We start from the raw sequence: 18,882 nt of genomic DNA, 5'->3' as shown, positions 1-18,882 counted from the left end.
ATAGCGGCAGTTGTATGTGCCAAGGCATGAGCACGTATGCTAGCTCAAAGGCTAGTGTAAATGCTCACACCCATCTTTAGGCAGTTAGGCGCGGAAATGCCAATATTCTATAACCTGCATGCTTAACTGCCTGACCTCTCCCCTTCCCCCCAACCTCCCTATGCCCATTCTAGGTCCACTACTTTCTTTAAGTTGCATGCTCTGGGATTTGAGTGTGTAATGCTAGGTTAGCTCCAGATAAGCGATTTGTACAGCCAGGAGTTGTTTCTGGCCATTGAAATTGCGTTGAATATCGACCCCTATGAGTTAAAACATGACTAAGGCATAGCCATTGATGATATGAAACTTTTCAATGCTTAGGGCCCAATATTCAGAGCAAAAGCCGAGCTCTAAAATTTATGCTGCTAAGCTAGGCTCTTAAATTTGTACCCCATTTTCATCCAAACTTAGGGAGCATAAGTTTTCAGCTGAAAATTCATCTTAATATAGGAGCTTAAAAGTTATCCAATCATTATTCAGCAAGCAGCAGTCAGCATTTTTTTATGCACTGACCATCGCCAGGTAAATTAGACCTGAATATTTAATGCCTGGTCATGTCCAGGCACCGACATTGAATATTCATGTCTTACTAGACTGCTCCTGACCAATTGGAGTTATGTGGGTCCCAGCTGATATTCAGTTGGGACTTGCTAACACTATGTCTATCCTGCCCAATTATGATTTCCCCCTCCAAAGAAGTGGCCCCACCTTCTTCCCTCCCTCTCTTCTCCAATGAAAAATGTCCCTGTCCAGTAGCCTCCCACCACTCACCTCTAGTAGGCCCCCCAAAGGCCTAACTTTCCATTCCCTGGTGGTCAAGTGATCTTCAGGGTAGGAACAATTCCTAGTCTCTCAAGCCCAGCCCAGCTCTAGCATCAAAATGGCTGCTGTGACTTGTAGCAGCAGTCTTGCATTAGTGAAGTGGTATTGCAAGACTGCTGTTAGACGTCATGTCATCCATTTTGACACTGGGGCTGGCCTGGGCAGTAGCCACTAGGCATCATCTTCCCTGAAGACTAATTGACCACTAGGGAATGGAAAGTTAGGTGTGTGTGTGTGTGGGGGGGGGGGGGGGGGGAGAATTACCAGAGGGTGACACTGTTCATTGGAATGGGGGGAGGAGAGAGCACAGACAGCATCATGTTGATATCCAGAAGTTATGTGAGTGCTGGCCAATATTCAGTGCCGGCACCCTTATAGCTAACTGGGCAAAGTTAGGACTGCTGTTAACTGCAGGTTTGTCTCCAACTCCACCCTCTCCTTCCCACTTTCAAAATGGCTGGTTACTGCTGATATCCAGCGGCATGGCCTGCTAAAATCACTTTGAATATTGGGCCCCATGGTTTTAAATGTAGGACTGCCATTCATTTGCCTAGTTTTATGAGCCAAAGTTATGAGCCTAATCCTGAAAATCACTGCTCAGTTCCTAACGTTTTTTACCCACCCCAATCTGTCCCTCTTGCCACCCACTTTTTATGCTCCTATATTTAGGAGTTTAGTGAAATTTTGAATATACATTTAGGCACTCAGCCTTAGTAATTTTCAAAGAGGCCAATTTAAGGTCATAATTCTCAAAATCAGAAGCAGAAATCCTTTGAATACCATACCCATAATTTCTACCCTCATCTCCCCTTACGTTCCCGCCCGTAACCTCCGTTCACAGGATAAATCCCTCCTCTCAGTACCCTTCTCCACCACCGCCAACTCCAGGCTCCGCTCATTCTGCCTCGCCTCACCCTATGCTTGGAACAACCTTCCTGAACCCTTACGCCAAGCCCCCTCCCTGCCCATCTTCAAGTCTTTGCTTAAAGCCCACCTCTTCAATGCTGCGTTCGGCACCTAACCCTTACCGTTCAGTGAATCCAGACTGCCCCAATTTGACTGCCCCGATCGGACCGACCGTTCACTTGTCTATTAGATTGTAAGCTCTTTGAGCAGGGACTGTCTCTCTTTGTTAAATTGTACAGCGCTGCGTAACCCTAGTAGCGCTCTAGAAATGTTAAGTAGTAGTAGTAGTAGTAGTATGTATGGATATGTAGCTTGATCTCTTTTCCAAATAAGAGATGTGTTCTAAAGACTAGTGCAATATAGAGACTTGCATGGGGACAGAAATCTAACCCGTACCCACCTGTTTCTGCTGGATTCTAACCCATCCCTGTGGGGAATCGAACCTATCCCTACCCATCCCTGTAGGAATCTAACCTATGCCTGCCCGTCCCTGTGTTAAGTAATCTTCATCATAGCCCTAGCCCCGGGCCACCCTTCCCTTGACATACTGTGCCATGCCGCAGTCACCTTGACCCCCCACCCCAAGCCAGATTCTGTAAGCAGTAAAAATACTAGTAAAAGCAGTGCTTTTTTTGTGCCGGTATGCGCTGGTACGGCGAACCGGCACATTTTTTTAACCTCCCGAGTCTCCCTCTCACTGCTTCCTTTTCTTCGCTTGAGAGTCCGGGTCCCCGATCAATCAGTACAAGACCCGTCTGGCACCAGCACACTCAGCCTTCGAGTCTATTTGCTCGTGGAGGCCCTGTTGGTACCACCCCTCTAACGCATATGTGACATGTCAGAGAGGGCGGAAATAACAGGGCCTTCACGAGCGCATGCATTGGCGTGAAGGCTCGTTAGCACTAGTGCCAGGCCTTGTACTGGCTGATGCTGGGGGCCCGGACTCTCAAGCAGGCAGGCCGGCAGTGGGAAGAGGATGGGCGGGGTGGAAGGAGAATCGCTAGACATGGGTAGCAGGGGAGTACAGGGAGGAGAGGAGAATTGCTGGACAAGGATGGCAGGGGAGAACGGGGGGAAAGAGAATCACTGGACATGGATGGGAGGGGAGGGCATGGAAGAGAGATTCACTGGACATGGATGGGAGGTGAGGGCAGGGGAGAGAGGAGACATGCTGGACTTGGATGAGAAGGGAGGGCGGGGAGAGAGGAGAATCACTGGACATGGATGGCAGGGGAGGGCATGGAAGAAAGAATCACTGGACATGGATGGGAGGGGAGGGCAGGGGAGAGAGGAGAATCGCTGGACATGGATGAGAGGGAAGAACAGGGGGCAGAGGAGAATCACTGGACATGGATAGGCGGGGAGGGCAGGGGAGAGAGGAGAATCACTGGACACGGAGGGAGGAGAAAGCAGGGGAGAGAGGAGACATGCTGGACATGGATGGGAGGGAGGGCAGGGGAGAGAGAGAGGAGAATCGCTGGACATGGATGGCAGGGGAGGACAGGGGCCAGAGGAGAATCGCTGGACATGGATGGCAGAGGACAACAGGAGGCAGAGGAGAATTGCTGGGAATGGATAGGAGGGGAGGGCAGGGGAGAGAGGAGGTGTGCTGAACATGGATGGGAGGAGAGGGCAGGGGAGAGAGAATCACTGGATATGGATGGGAGAGGAGGGCAGGGGAGAGAGGAGAAATGCTGGAAATGGATGGAGAGGAGAGCAGAAGAGAGCATTATTGCTGGATATGGATACAGGGGAGGGAAAAGAGAGAGGAGAAATGCTGGACATGGATGGAGGGGAGGAAAGAGAAAAAAAGAAGATGCACATGGATTAAAATGAGGGAAAGGGAAGAGAAGAGAAGAGAAGAGAAAAATAGCACATGGATGGAGAAAATCGGCAAAAGCTGGATCCACATTATACCTCCTCCAGTCAATTCCACGGAAGAGGACCCAGCTTTTACTTATGTCCAATTTGAGAATTTACATCTGCTGTCTTATTTTGCACTGGGTATACTGGAGCTATAATAGCTAACAGAAATGATTTATAATGAAAAAAAATCACGTTATTTTTTTTTCCTATACTGATAAAGTATTTTCAATGATGCCTGTTTATATGCACTATGGCTGGTATAAGGGGTGTTGCTACCATAGGGGCGAAGCCATAGATGGTGATCCCACCCATAATGAGTACCGGTACCTTTTTTCCTACAAAAAAAAGCACTGAGTAAAAGTAACAAAAATCATTTTCTTCTGTACTCTGCTAAATACAAAATTAAGATTCACATATCCAAAAAAGCAAACATCCATGAGCAGCATGCCCCCCCCAACTCCTCTGCATCCTCTTCTATCCCATGTGCTCTATTTCCCTTTCCCACTCCTCCATGTATGTCCCCCTTACCAATCTTTTTTTCCCTCTTCCCTGTACCCACACTCCCTCCACCCTTTTTACTACGGAGGTTAGATAAAACAAGAGATGGGGTGAGCCAATGTAGCCAGTTATATGGACTGAAGCCACACTGGTTTCACCCAAAACATTAGCAAACACTATTGAAAACAATAGCAAAAAGAGGACTTTTTTTTGTTAGTTTTTACATTTATATCACACATTATCCCAAGCAAACTCAGGTTCAATATAGCTTACACTTGAAAATACAGTGAGATAGAATAATAGAATTTGGTTATATCATGGGAGCAAATAGATGGATATGTCTGAAACATTTAGCAAAATTTAGATTAGCATATATACCCAACTGGGCATTAAAAAAAAAGGTAAGTACGTTTTTATAATATACCACTGCAATCCACAAAACAGAAGGAGTAAGTTCCCACATGCTATCCTTTTCTTTTGATGTAGGCACAGGCAGGGGCGTAGCCAGACAAGAGATTTTGGGTGGGCCTAGGCAAGAATTGGGTGGGCACCAAGTGTTCTCCCCCCCAAAAAATAAATTATCTCAGCTGGTGGGAAAACGTTTCTTTCCACCTTGGCAGCAGGCATGCACTTAAAACTGAGTATGCACAGGTGCCGGTGTTGTGGAGAGTAGTATTTTCGTTATCATCAGGGGGAAATCTTCAGCTGGCGGAGCTTGGGATTCCCACCAGTTACCACTAAACGTGCTACTGTTGGGTGGGCCTGAGCCATAAATGGGTGGGCCCTGGCCCACCCAAGCCCACCTGTGGCTACGCCACTGGGCACAGGAAAAAAAAAGATTTTAAATACTCCCAGGTTTCAACCTAATTCATGTTTAATATTGGATATAAATGTCATAAATAAGTAAATAGATAGATACTCTAAATATTGAGCACCTGATTCTCATAACATGGTGTCTGCTTTAGTGGCTCTTTACCAGGAGAAAAAAAAATCTCTGCATGAATATAACAGTGCTAGGGTGTCCCTTTAACCAACTCTTCCAAATGACACCCTGATTATGATTTATAACATATTACCACTCTACCTATGAAAAGTTATTTCATTATTATACTTCCTCTGTGTACATCTGTATGCTGCACAAGCCAGCATGTTTGAAAATATAAGTGAGATTAAATAAAAATGCTACCAACAATAAAGAACAACAATGTGGATGCAGCAGCTCATAGGTTTGCTTGCTTTGTTTTGAGTGTAAGGCGATGATGGTTGTGCGAGGAAGGGGAAACAGAGATTAACCTACTTGCTTGTACGGTTTCCTCCTTCCAACATATGACTCCATCCATCCACCTCTCCTCAAGCCTTGGGTGGGTGCCCTACCTGAAGACACTATGGTGGTGTAGTGGCTTCTTTTCGGCAGGAAAGATGTCATGAAAACTGTCAGGAAGTATCTTTTCATGGAGAGAGTGGTGGATAATTGGAATGCCCTTCTGCGGGAGGTGGTGGAGATGAAAACGATAACGGAATTCAAACATGCGTGGGATAAACATAAAGGAATCCTGTTCAGAAGGAAGGAATCCTCGGAAGCTTAGCAGAGATTGGGTGGCAGAGCCGGTGGGGGGAGACGGGGCTGGTGGTTGGGAGGCGGGGCTAGTACTGGGCAGACTTATACGGTCTGTGCCCTGACAATGGCAGATACAAATGAAGGTAAGGTATACACAAAAAGTAGCACATATGAGTTTACTTTGTTGGGCAGACTGGTTGGACCGTGCAGGTCTTTTTCTGCCGTCATCTACTATGTTACTATGTTCTATGAATACCTAAGTAAGCCTTTTTGCTGTCACACTGAAATATCCTATATACGGTAATAATTCTCACCTCCAACGTTCTATTGGTCTTGCTGCCTGTGTTCGTGACTTCTTCGGAGTTGGTCTGCTAGGCTCCGTAGCACAGGCTGATGTCAACATCAGAACCCGGGGTAAAAAAAAACCCCATGCCTCACAGCTGATCCAACACCCCCCCCCTCTCAAACTGCCATACAGCTTGACAGCAACACACACAAAAAAAGGCTCGAGCCTGCCTGACGCCACTGACGCGCTCAACAGCCGCCCTCCCGAAAAACCTGGGGGGGGGGGGGTGCAGCATGACACCCCCCTCGGCACATCAACCTCCCCTCAGCGCCTCACCCAAACCCCCCCCCCCCGAGTGCATTCTTGCCTGCCGTGTGCACGCCACTGGGGGGGGGTGTCGGTTCCGCTGGTTCCTTGCTCCCTCTGCCCCGGAACAGGAAGGGCAGAGGGAACAGGGAACCAGCGGAGCCGACACCCCTCCATCGGCATGCACCCAGGGCGGACTGCCCCCACTGCCCTGCCCTTGCTACGCCACTGGTCAAGGGGAAGATGCTGGATAGAGGAGTAGAGAGGATAGGGAAGACAGGAGATACTGGATCAAGGAAGGATGGAAAGAAAGGAAATATGCTTGCTCAGGGAGAGAAGGGTAGATAGCAGACATGGTGGGAGTAGGGTGACAGAAGGGAGATGCTGAATTGGGATGGGGAAGAGAGAGGGAGGGAGGGAGGGGGACCCTGAAACTGGGAGAGGACGACCCTGGCACTTGAAGAGAGGGAGGGAGGAAGGGGGAGATGACCCTGGAACTGGAAGGGAGGGGGGGGGGGGCCCTGGCACACACTCTCATTCTCACACACATACTCTTTCTCTCACAGGCACACTCACACCCAGTCTCACTCTCTCTCTGTCACACACACACACTCGCACATTCACTCTCTCTCTCTCACAGAGTCACTCTCACACACACTCTCTCAAACATACACACTCTGAGGAAAACCTTGCTAGCGCCCGTTTAATTTGTGTCAGAAACGGGACTTTTTTACTAATATGTAAATAAATATCTATATCTATCTATACACAGATATAGTTACAGATAGATAATATTATCTATCTATCTATCTATCTATCTATCTATCTATCTATCTATCTATCTATCTATATTTAAGGGTGCAGGTATTAAAACTGAATCAGAGAACATTTTTAAGAAAAAGTGAGAAATGTCAGAATGTCACCATGCTGATCAGCTACTAATTTTCCAGTCAATAGATAAAAATCATTACAGATATATATATATATACACACTTTAGATAGATAGATATAGATAACCTATATATAGATATATATTTAATTTATATCTCTGTAATGATTTTTATCTATTGACTGGAAAATTAGATAGATGGATATAGATAGATAGATAGATTAAAGTATTCAGCTGTGGATTGCATTATGGTACAGCATCACATCATGTGGAAGAAAATATATATATTTTTAAATGAACAGCTATTTTCACTTCTGTTTTCAGATTCTGTTGCTGTAAGTATATCAGGAACATTTTCTTTCTCTTCTGATGAGACTCTTAACACCTGCTGAGTTCTATCAGGAAGTCTGTGCTCTGAGTTTCTCTGTGATAAGATCTGAAGAGTTTTGATATTCTGGCAATGAAAAAACTGACACGCCGTTAAGATATTGCAGCTGTAATAACTTTTTGTTGTACAAAGAATATCTTCTTCAACTTATATAGAGTGCTATACAATTGTGAGTGCTTGCTTTAATAAAAGGAAGAATAATATCACAGGAAAATGAATCATGGGCCTCTGCATGACACTATATGCCCATGAGCCTCCAATTTCAATTAGCTAGGCTTTCCCCTCCTCTCTCCTCCTCCTCTTCTTTTCCATCCGTCTATTTTTAAGTTCCTTTTCCTCCATCCCTACGCTCTAGCCCTGGAAATGCGGTCAGGAGCCACAGACTAGCTATTATCGTATGCAGCTATCCTTAAGTCTGTGTATTAGGTATCATCTTTTCGCAGCAGTTAGGACTTTACTACTATTGGAGCTGTAGACGTTTGTTCATATTATCCATTGCAGGTCCAAGAAATTGAGCTCCACAGAGCATACATAGTTTGAGGGCCCATTCACTAAACTGCATTGGGCACTAATGTGTGCCTAATGAAGCTAAAAATGGACTACTGTGGGATGAGCTCGGGTGTCTTGCAGCAACTCCAAAATGTGCTAACTACGTGCTGAAAAATATTCCAAAATTGCTTTAGAGGGGACATGTCATGGGCAAAGAGTGGGCATTCCTGTCCTAACCAGTTATTGTGTCTATATTGCTATGTGCTAACTAGTTAGCACATAGTAATATAGGGTGAGCCATTATCACTTACAAAATGGGTGTCAGTAAATGGTTATGCGATAATTTAAAAAAATGGTTATGCGCTAATGGCAATATTAGCACATGGCCATTATTACAAAAAATAGAAAATCAGCCATTTTACAGCTTGGTAAAATTGGCCGTAACACATGGGAAAGACCCATATTAGGTTGCGTTAAGACCACTTTTTGTTGCAGCTTAGTAAAAGGACTCTTTGGTTATCTAAAAAATCCAAATTAGGTTACAGCCCCTCCCCTGCCAAGAAGTCTGATTTCGACTAATATAGCTGTAAATATCCATTGGATAATGAGTTTGATCAATTGTAGGGTATTATTAATGAACCTCTTGCTTTAATTCTACTGCATTTTTGCGTGACCTGTATCTTTGATTGTTATAGACTTAAGTGATCAGAACCCCATTATTGTGACTACTCACTTGTTTGGAAGGTTATTAGGAGGAGAGTAAAGTGCTCTATAACTTGGTAATCTTGGCCCCTACCTGAAATGTTAAATTCTCCGATGCCCTCTTATAACTACCTATCATCATGTCAACTACAGGAGCTATTTTTGATGCTTTCTTACCACATAGCATCAAACAGATATGAGTGGAACCACGGAGGACATGGAGAGCATGAGACAGGTGGAGACCTGATAATTCATTTGGAGAGGAGCTAGGAGAAGGGTGGCTTGGTGACTTCACCTCTCACCTTGTCTGATGCCTATCAGGGGCATTTTCAAAAGAGAAGGGCGCCCATCTTCCGATTTTGGGTGCCCTCAACTGCTTTACATCGTGGGGACGAACAAAGTTCCCGGGGGCGTGTTGGAGGCATAGCGAAGGCCGGACTGGGGCCGGACTGGGGTGTGCTTAACAGATGGGCATCCTCGGCCGATAATGGAAAAAAGAAGGGCATTCCTGATGAGCACTTGGTCAACTTTACTTGCTCCATTTTTTTTCACAAGCAAGCCTCAAAAAGGTGCCTGAACTGACCAGATGACCACCAGAGGGAATCAGGGATGACCTCCCCTTAATCCCCTAGTGGTCACCAACCCCCTCCCACCCTAAAAAAAAAACCTTTTTAAATATTTTTTGCCAGCCTCAAATGTCATACCCAGCTCCCTGACAGCAGTATGCAGGTCCCTGGAGCAGTTTTAGTGGGTGCAGTGCACGTCAGCCATGCGGACCCAGGCCCATCCCACCCCCTACCTGTTACACTTGTGGTGGTAAATGGGAGCCCTTCAAAACCCACCCGAAACCCACTGTACCCACATGTAGGTACCCCCTTCACCCCTTAGGGCTATGGTAGTGTTGTACAGTTGTGGGGAGGGGGGTTTTGGAGGGGGTTTGGGGGGCTCAGCACCCAAGGTGAGGGAGCTATGCACCTGGGAGCAATTTGTGAAGTCCACTGCAATGCCCCCTAGGGTGCCCGGTTGGTATCCTGGCATGTCATGGGGACCAGTGCACTACAAATGCTGGCTCCTCCCATGACCAAATGGCTTGGATTTGGTCGTTTCTGAGATGGGCGTCCTCTGTTTCCATTATCGCCGAAAACTGGGGACGACCATCTCTAAGGACGACCTAAGGACGGCCATCTCTAAGGTCGACCTAAATGTTGGGATTTGGGCGTCCCTGACCATATTATCAAAACGAAAGATGGACGCCCATCTTGTTTCGATAATATGGGTTTCCGTTCTCCTTCGCCGGGACGTCCTTAGAGATGGGCGCCCTTAGACATGGGCATCCCTGTTCGATTATGCCCCTCCATGTGGAACAACAAAGAGACATTTCCCTTGTTTATCCATTTTGACAGAGATGGAATGATAGAGAATGCTGGTCTTACAGTGAAGGACCAAGCCTAGAAGCAGCATAGGCAGTGGCATAGCTATGGGTGGGCTCACTGCTGTCTTCCCCCCTCTACTCCATGGCATCCCAGCATCTGCACTCTGGTCTCTGAACCCTTTTTCTCCCCGGTGTCGGTACAGGTGACCTCGGTGCCTGTTGCGATTCATTCTTGCTGCTTGTGCCGGCTGCATTCCGCCAGACAGGAAACAGGCAATGACATCAGCGAGGGTGGGAAATGGCAGATGGAAGCCTGCGGGGCTGGTGCAAGCTGCGTGAAAGAATATCTGCAGGCACCGAGGACACCTGTACTGACATCGGGGAGGGACAGAGTTCAGAGTCAGGAGCGCCGATGCTGGGATGCCGCAAATGAGAGGGAGAAGATGTGGGGCAGGTGAAAAAAAATCCCCCTCTTATGTTCTTAAAAAATATCTCTGGGAAGATACTTGTAGTGTGTGGTTGGGGGGGGGGGGTACGTGTGCATGGAAAGGCCCATCCAATTTACCTCTGGGCCAGTCCAAAATACCGAGTCTGGCTTCGCCTCTGAGAATAGGTGAAACATGGTCCATGTTGGCTGTGTGGTCAGTGGGATGTTGGATGACATGCTTTAATAAAGATAAGTGTGCTGTTTATGTTACCTCTTACAAAATTGTAAAAGAATTTAAGATAAAAGGATATTAAAAAGACAAGAAGTATTTATAATAAAGTTTGGGGGAAAAAAAGTAATTTTTGGACCAATGAGGATTAAGGTGAATCATGAGTTGAGGTGATCATGTGCATCAAGTCACCAATGAAGTCGTTGAGCAGGTGTATTTTGAATTATAAGTACTTTTTTTTACAGTGTTGAGCTTTGTTGTATATTTCTCTGAGACCAGCACATTCTCTCACTTCATAGGACTTTACAACACTATCCTGAAAGTCATCACACAGCTCTTCTATTTCTAATATCCCTTCCCACTTTTGAATAGTTTGACAAAAGAGCACTTTGATTTCTCTAATCATCCCCTCATAGACCAATCAAGTGTCGTCTCTATTTACTTTTGATTTCATTACACAGGCAGCAAAATTACCTTCATAGCATACATCATTATCCCTATCAAAAAAGAACTGGAGTTAGCTTGATATTCAAACCTATTTATTTATTTATTTTTATTTTTGTTACATTTGTACCCCCGCGCTTTCCCACTCATGGCCATCCCTTGATTTCCAGCAGCATAATTTGAACAATACTGCTGAAAATCACTGCAGAACATCCAGGCGCTATCCAGCTAGTGCCAGGGTGGTCTATGGACACAGCAAAGGTGGTCCCCAGAGTTATTTATTTAGCAGTGACAAATGGCAGGGGTGAGGGGGGTTTTGTGAGGCATCTATGGCCCTTGAGTGCCAGCCTGAGGAGGGTGCTGAAGGAGGGGCAGGAAGGTTAAAAAAATATGTGATGTAGTGCATGTTGGGGGGGGGGGGTGCAAAAATATCAACACTTTTTACAGGGCTTGAATCTAGATGTATTCAACTGGTCCAAAATACTGCAGTTAAATTAATTTTTAATGCAAAACTAAAATGGGGGGCAAAGTCAACAGTTGCCTAGGAGCGCTTGGTTCGGTGTGTTGTATCCTTGAAGGATACTGTTGAAACCAATAGAGAGGTTTCAACACTGGTGAAAGAAAGCCAGGATATTTAAGCAGAGAGCAAGGTAAAGGATGCACATTGTCCCCTTCAACTTCTACGCAGCTTATAGATGCAAGGAAAAAAAACACAATTTGAAGTGTCTATATACAAATGCTAGAAGCCATAAAAAAATGGGAGAATTAGAGTATTTAGCACTAATTGATGAGGTAGATATAACAGGCATCTCAGACACTTGGTGGAAGGAGGACAACCAATGGGACACTGTATTAGCAGGATACAAATTATATCCCAATAACAGAGGGGATCAAATTGGAGGGGGGTTTCGCTATATGTTAATCAGGGAATTGAGTCAAACAAAATAAACATTCTACATGAAACAACAGTGTGAAATCATTATGGATAGAAATTCCATGTGCTGGGAAGGAGTATTCTTGTAGGGCTGTACTATCATCTGCCAGGACAGAACAACCAGACAGATGAAGATATGTTTACAGAAATTAGGAAAGCTGGTAAATTGGGCGTTTTTTCATATCCTCTGCTTGAAAAATTTTATTTCTCCGAGCATAACCGACGAATCCGTGGGGTATTTCTGTCCATGGGTTTTCTATAAGCCTTTGTTCTAAATCCTCTTCTATCATACATTATCTGTATATCCAAAAATTCCACCTCATGACCACATATGTGAGCTGTAAACAAAATATTCTCACCTACATCATTCAAATAAAAAATAAATTCCTCCAATAGATGCAATATAGATGATGTTCTGTTAATATGGCTTATAGAAAACCCATGGACAGAAATATCCTGCTCCATTATGAGTCATCTATGTTGAAAAATAGAATCCCGGTAGGTCAATTTCTACGGATTCATTGGTTATGCTTGGAGAAACACGATTTCATTTTTCAAGCAGAGGATATTCCAAATCAAACTAAAAATATTTTTTTTTGAGATCCAAAACGGACTGTATATGCAATAGTCTGTCCATGTGGATTATGGTACTTTGGACAGACTGTTAAAAAAAATCAAGAATGGACTGACGCAACATTTAAGTATTTATGTAATATTAGATTATTGAAGTTGGAAATTCCTTCAGTGCAGCATTGGGTTACTTATAAACATGAGCTTGCTGAGTTATGGTTAATATTAAGAGTGGTGGTAATATAATGCAGAAAATGTTCATGAAGGAATAATGTTTAATTTTTCAGTGGCATACAGTAAGCCCATTAGGTTTAAATAAAGAAATGGTTATGCTGATGATGCTTTAAAATTGTGCTGGATGTATGCACAGTGCATGCTCTGGTGTTTGATAGTGGAACGCCATAGCTCCAGACCCCCGTGGGAGGCCCGCTCTTGTTTATGCAGCCAACAAAGTGTTTTGAATCTGCGATATGGTAAATAATAAATTGTGATTTTATGAGGGATAGGGTTTCATAAAGATATTGGGTTTCTTCCATACTGTTTTACTGATGACGCTTCAGTGAAATGCAGCAACTGCGTCGGGTTTGATACCAGCTCTATTGGCTGAAAAGATTCAACAGGGCATTTAAGAAGAGCCTTACAAAGTGACACAACCAAAGTACTGGATATTGTTTGGAAGATTCAATATTCCACTCGATTACCGAAGGAGAGTATTTATTTATTTGTTGCATTTGTATCCCACATTTTCCCACCTTTTTGCAGGCTCAATGTGGCTTACATTATACCGTAGTGGCGCTCGCCATTTCGGAATGAGAAGTACAAAGTTGTGATACATTACAGATCATAGATGTAAAAGTAAATTATAAAGTGAGTTGGATAAACAGTACAATTCAGGCATAAGAGATAAGGCCGTTAATGTTTATTGGTGACAAATTGATTGAAGCAATCAGGTATAGAGAATTCGGTATTACCTGGATCTGATAGAATTTTGATGTTAGGTATGAATTTTGAACTGCGAAATGGACAAATATGATATAAAAAGTGGACAACGCTCCAGATAAAAAATATCTGTTTTATCTGGAGCGTTCTCCACTTTTTCAGTCTATCTTCATTGTCTTGTCACACACTATATAGTCTTGCGGAGATTTGTTTCTTCTGTTTCACATCGACCAAATATGATATAAGCCATCTGATAATTGAATAAGCTTATCAGTTTGCAAGTTCAATGGACTTGCGGTTATTACCAGCAAGGCTTGATCATGCTATAGTTGAAAGGGGATTACTACAAAGATATTAATGAGAATTGAAAATGAGGGCACTAAGTTATAATGTTCACTTTAAAATACTTTGTAATATAGTGAAGGTATTTTATAAGTGCGTCTATATTGCCACTTTAAGGGAAGAGTGAGATAGTATTTTAATTATGGAGAGAGGATGCATGGTTGTGAGAACATGTATGAACGATTGAGGTTTTATTGGCAAGGCAAAACTGTATCCAATTTATAAAAGATCTGAAAATAATTTTTTTGAAAATAAATACATTTATATAGAAAAGCAATTCTGTAGTTACTTTGGCAGGAAGCTAATGAATATGCATGAGAGAGATTTGCATATAATGGTAGTGACAGGCATGCAGATCTCTCGCATGCATATTAATTAGGAATATGCAAATCTCTCGCATGCATATTTATTAAGGATATTCTGAAAACCTAGCTGACCTGTGTATCTCCAGTTTGATGTCATGAATACCTAAGTAAGCCTTTTTGCTGTCATATTGAAATATATATAAATAAATAAATCTATCTATCTATCTATCTATCTATCTATCTATCTATCTATCTATCTATCTTTAAGGGTGCAGGCATATTTTGTAAGAAAAAGTGAGAAATGTCAGAATGTCACCATGAATTAACGCGATCAGCTACTAATTTTCCAGTCAGTAGATAAAAATCATTACAGAGATATATTACCTCATTAAGTCAAATAAATGGCTATCCTTGCTAACCTCAGTTTAAATTACACACTTGAAATGTCAGACAAACAACATGTCGGCATCGCTCCCATCCACATTCACGGCAAATCATGTGGAACCTGTTTGAGTAATGAGTTTCAGAATCACCACTGACAGCGAGGTCTGTGACTGTGTTGGTGCTTCTAAATATAAATGAGAATGTAATGGCTTTCCTTCATCATGTATGCTATATCACAAATAGATATTGTCCTCTAAGAGCCTTGTTAGGACAAGCCGTTGAAGAGGTCCGAAGAATGCCTCTGTGCTCCAATAACATAGGTTGCACAAAATATAAACAGAAATCACTATCCTACAGATACAAGCTAATGGGGAGGGTTGTGACTGTAGTATTTTAAAGCTGGATCTCTTTTTTACCCATTTATACAACTAGGCAGTTTGGTAGTACATGAACCATACATCTAATAAGCAACTTACAGATTTTGTCCAAGATCTTCTCTCTAGTCGCGCGTGTAATGCATGCTTGAGAAGAATTAAACCTGGCTGAACTCCAACAAGCAATGTCATCTGGAATATTGCATTTCAAATCTACCACAATATACAAAAACATAATCTATTACAGAGCATAAAGCAAAAGGGTCAGCTAGTGGTTTGTTACTATAAAGACATTTGCTCAGTGTTAAAGCAAATGCATTGTTACAATCCTTAATTTCCTGTGAGCGTTCAAGGATAGTCTCCATGACAAGATTTAGAACATTCTGTGGCAATGCTTCTGTAATTATTTTGCAATTCCTCAGTACATTTATATAAAGTTGCATATTTTCATATTACGAGGCTCTTTTTTTTTTTACCAAGCTGCACTATGAAATGGCCTACTGCGTTCTTACTTGAGACTTTTCTGTGCTAAGCCAATTTTTAGCACGTTTGTCATAAAGGGGTTTTCTCCATTTTTTAAATATATAGTCATGCGCTAATGTTAGTGTTAGTGCATGGCCATTAAAAAAAACCATTAACACAGCAACACTTACCACCTCCCCTTTAGGAGGCGCTAAAGGCTCCCCGCATTAAGTCTGTCTGTCAAGTCAGCGTTATTCAGTTAGCACATGCAAATGTCAGTACGTTAGCAGAACAGCTCTTCCAAACCCTTTTAAGGGAGGTTTTTGGACCCATGATTACTTTTTCACCGTGTGTATTGCCTAGTGGCATCATTTAATTGGGTGCCTGAATATGTTGGCAACAGTCTTTATGAGGTCTTTTCCTCCTTAATTTTGATAATCTTTGATAGCAATTTTTTGACAGCATTTTATACATTTCTGTATTTCCTTTTATGCACCAGTATACTTATTTGACTGACTCCTAGTTTAACAGAGGTTGGTGTAAAAATAATGCCTTATTGGAATTATTCCCAAGCTTAGTCATGTTAGAAATCTGGGGGTGACAATTAGCTAACAGGAAGGTAAAATGGAGATCGGGCAACATTGCAGTGGTGGAGGCCATTAACAAACAGTCTGCAGTGTGCCCTTTACTGACGGAAGTGTTATGGGTTTTAGTTTTATGCTGTTTATGTTTCAATATTAGCTTGATAGCGAAGCACATTCCAGGTGTGTTTAATGAAATTGCCAATGCTTTAGAATCCGGGGGAGTTAAATAGTTAAACTGACCTTGCTTTTCCCACAGATGTAGTACAGGGGAAAAAAAAAGCCTTTGCAAACTGGTACTTTAGGGCCTGTTCCAAAATTACTTTTTTTTTTTCATTTTAGACCTCTGGAATACATTTTTATTTAATACTAACCATATAATTTTACTGATCCCACTAAGTGCATTCTTTCATTGGGCAAATGCTGAATGAACAGATATGAATCTATTGAGGCAGTGTTCTGTGTCCTTGAAAAGAAGAAGAGAGATATTACCAGAGATATATAAACAACATCTATTACACATTCCTTACCACTGTTTCTGAAGAGTGCAATAAACTTTTTCACCCAACAAACATAATCATATAGGACCAAATTCTATAAATAGCACAAAACAAATCAGCACTGAAAAAATAACATGCTAAGCTCTATTCTATAAATGATACTGACTCTTTGATCTGATTTTGTCTTGATTCCCCCTCCCCCACTCTATTTTCCAACCCCCTTCAATTCAATTCCCCTTTTCTGATCCCGCTGATCACTCCACTCTGTTCTCCAACCTCCTCAACTATTCTATTACTACTACTACTATTTAGCATTTCTACAAAGCGTACGCAGCGCTGCACATACATGGAAGAAAGACAGTCCCTGCCCAAAGAGCTTACAATCTAGCAGACAAAAAATAAAGCAAACAAATCAATTAATGTGTAGAGGAAAGAGGAGAGGAGGGTAGGTGGAGGCGAGTGGATACAAGTGGTTACGAGTCAAAAGCAATGTTAAAGAGGTGGGCTTTCAATCTAGATTTAAAGATGGTCAAGGATGGGGCAAGACGTAGGGGCTCAGGAAGTCTATTCCAGGCATAGGGCGCAGCAAGACAGAAGGAGCAAAGTCTGGAGTTGGCAGTAGTGGAGAAGGGAACAGATAAGAAGGATTTATCCATGGAGCGGAGTGCACGGGAAGGGGTGTAGGGAAGGACGAGTGTGGAGAGATACTGGGGAGCAGCAGAGTGAGTACATTTATAGATTAGTAGAAGAAGTTTGAACAGGATGCGAAAACGGATAGGGAGCCAGTGAAGCGACTTGAGGAGAGGGGTAGTATGAGTAAAGCGACCCTGGCGGAAAACGAGACGGGCAGCAGAGTTTTGAACTGACTGGAGAGGGGAGAGGTGACTAAGTGGGAGGCCAACAAGAAGCAGATTGCAGTAGTCCAAACGAGAGGTGACAAGGGTGTGGATGAGGGTTTTGGTAGAGTGCTCAGAAAGAAAGGGGCGAATTTACAGATGTTGTATTCCCCCAGACATGGCTGGGACTTACCCAAAGGTAATCCCTAGTGTCTAGTGGAAAGGGGCTGGAGTGGTCCTCTTTCTGCTCCTTCTTTATTTGCTGTGCTTCAAAATGGCAGCGATTGCTAGAGATCAGCCTTCCAGGTAAGGGCAATTTGTCTTCTGCGGGTCCTGGCTGAATATCGGCTGGAATCTGCATAAGTACTGGTGGCCATCAAATGCTCCATCATGCCTGGATTTTCAATGTTGTAATGTCGGAAATGGACCAGCATTGAATATCCAGGCTTAGCGCCAACTGCGGGAATTAGCTAGCCTAACTCGCACAGTCTGAATATTGCCCCATTGTATATTTTTTAATTTTTTGCAAGTGGAGCATTTCTATTTGAAGTCCTTTATTTTTTTCTCTTCACCCCTTTGAGATTTTCTAACATTGCCTATAAATCTGTCCCTGGAGAATACTGACTAATTTTACAGCAGCCCTCTGGATCGACTTCATCCTGTTTATATCTTTTTGAAGGTGCAGTCTCATGATTGCACACAGTATTCTAAATGGGGCCTTACTCGAGACTTATATAAAGGCACTATTACCTCTTTTTTCCAGCTCTCTATGCTCCCAAGCATCCTTCTGGCTTTGGCTGTTGCCTTTTCTACCTGTTTGGCCATCTTAAGATCATCAGATATGATCACCCCCAAGTCCCACTCTCCTTTCATATCCAGAATTACTTCACTTCCTATACTATACTGCTCCCTTGAATTTTTGCAGCCCAAGTGCATGACCCTGCATTTTGTAGCATTAAATTTCTAGACCATTCTTCAAGCTTCAATCCACACCCTCTGGGGTATCTCTCCTATTACAGAGTTTGGTATTATCTGCAAAGAGGCAAAGCTTAGCAGACAGTCCTTCCCCGATATCACTTACAAAGAATTAATAAAGAGCTGGCCCAAGGACCGATCCCTGTTGCACACCACTGATAACATCCTTTTAAGTGGAGCAAACTCTATTTATTACCACCGTTTATCTCTTTCCACTTAACCAGTTTCTAACCCAGTCAGTCACTTTAGGACCCATACTGAGAGCACTCATTCTATTTATCAGTTGCCTATGTGAAACTGTCATCCAAGGTTATGCTTAAATCTTAATACACCACATCTAGCACTCCCTCCAAAACTAATTGTCTGGCCACCCAGTCACAGAAGTTAATCAGATTTGTCTGACAAGCCCTGCCTCTAGTATAACTATGCTGCCTTCTAAAGAAGAGGATTGTGAGGTTT

The sequence above is a fragment of the Microcaecilia unicolor genome, chromosome 2 (assembly GCF_901765095.1).
Source record: "Microcaecilia unicolor chromosome 2, aMicUni1.1, whole genome shotgun sequence".
Lineage (NCBI taxonomy): Eukaryota > Metazoa > Chordata > Amphibia > Gymnophiona > Siphonopidae > Microcaecilia > Microcaecilia unicolor.
Note: the sequence above shows the minus strand (reverse complement) of the source record.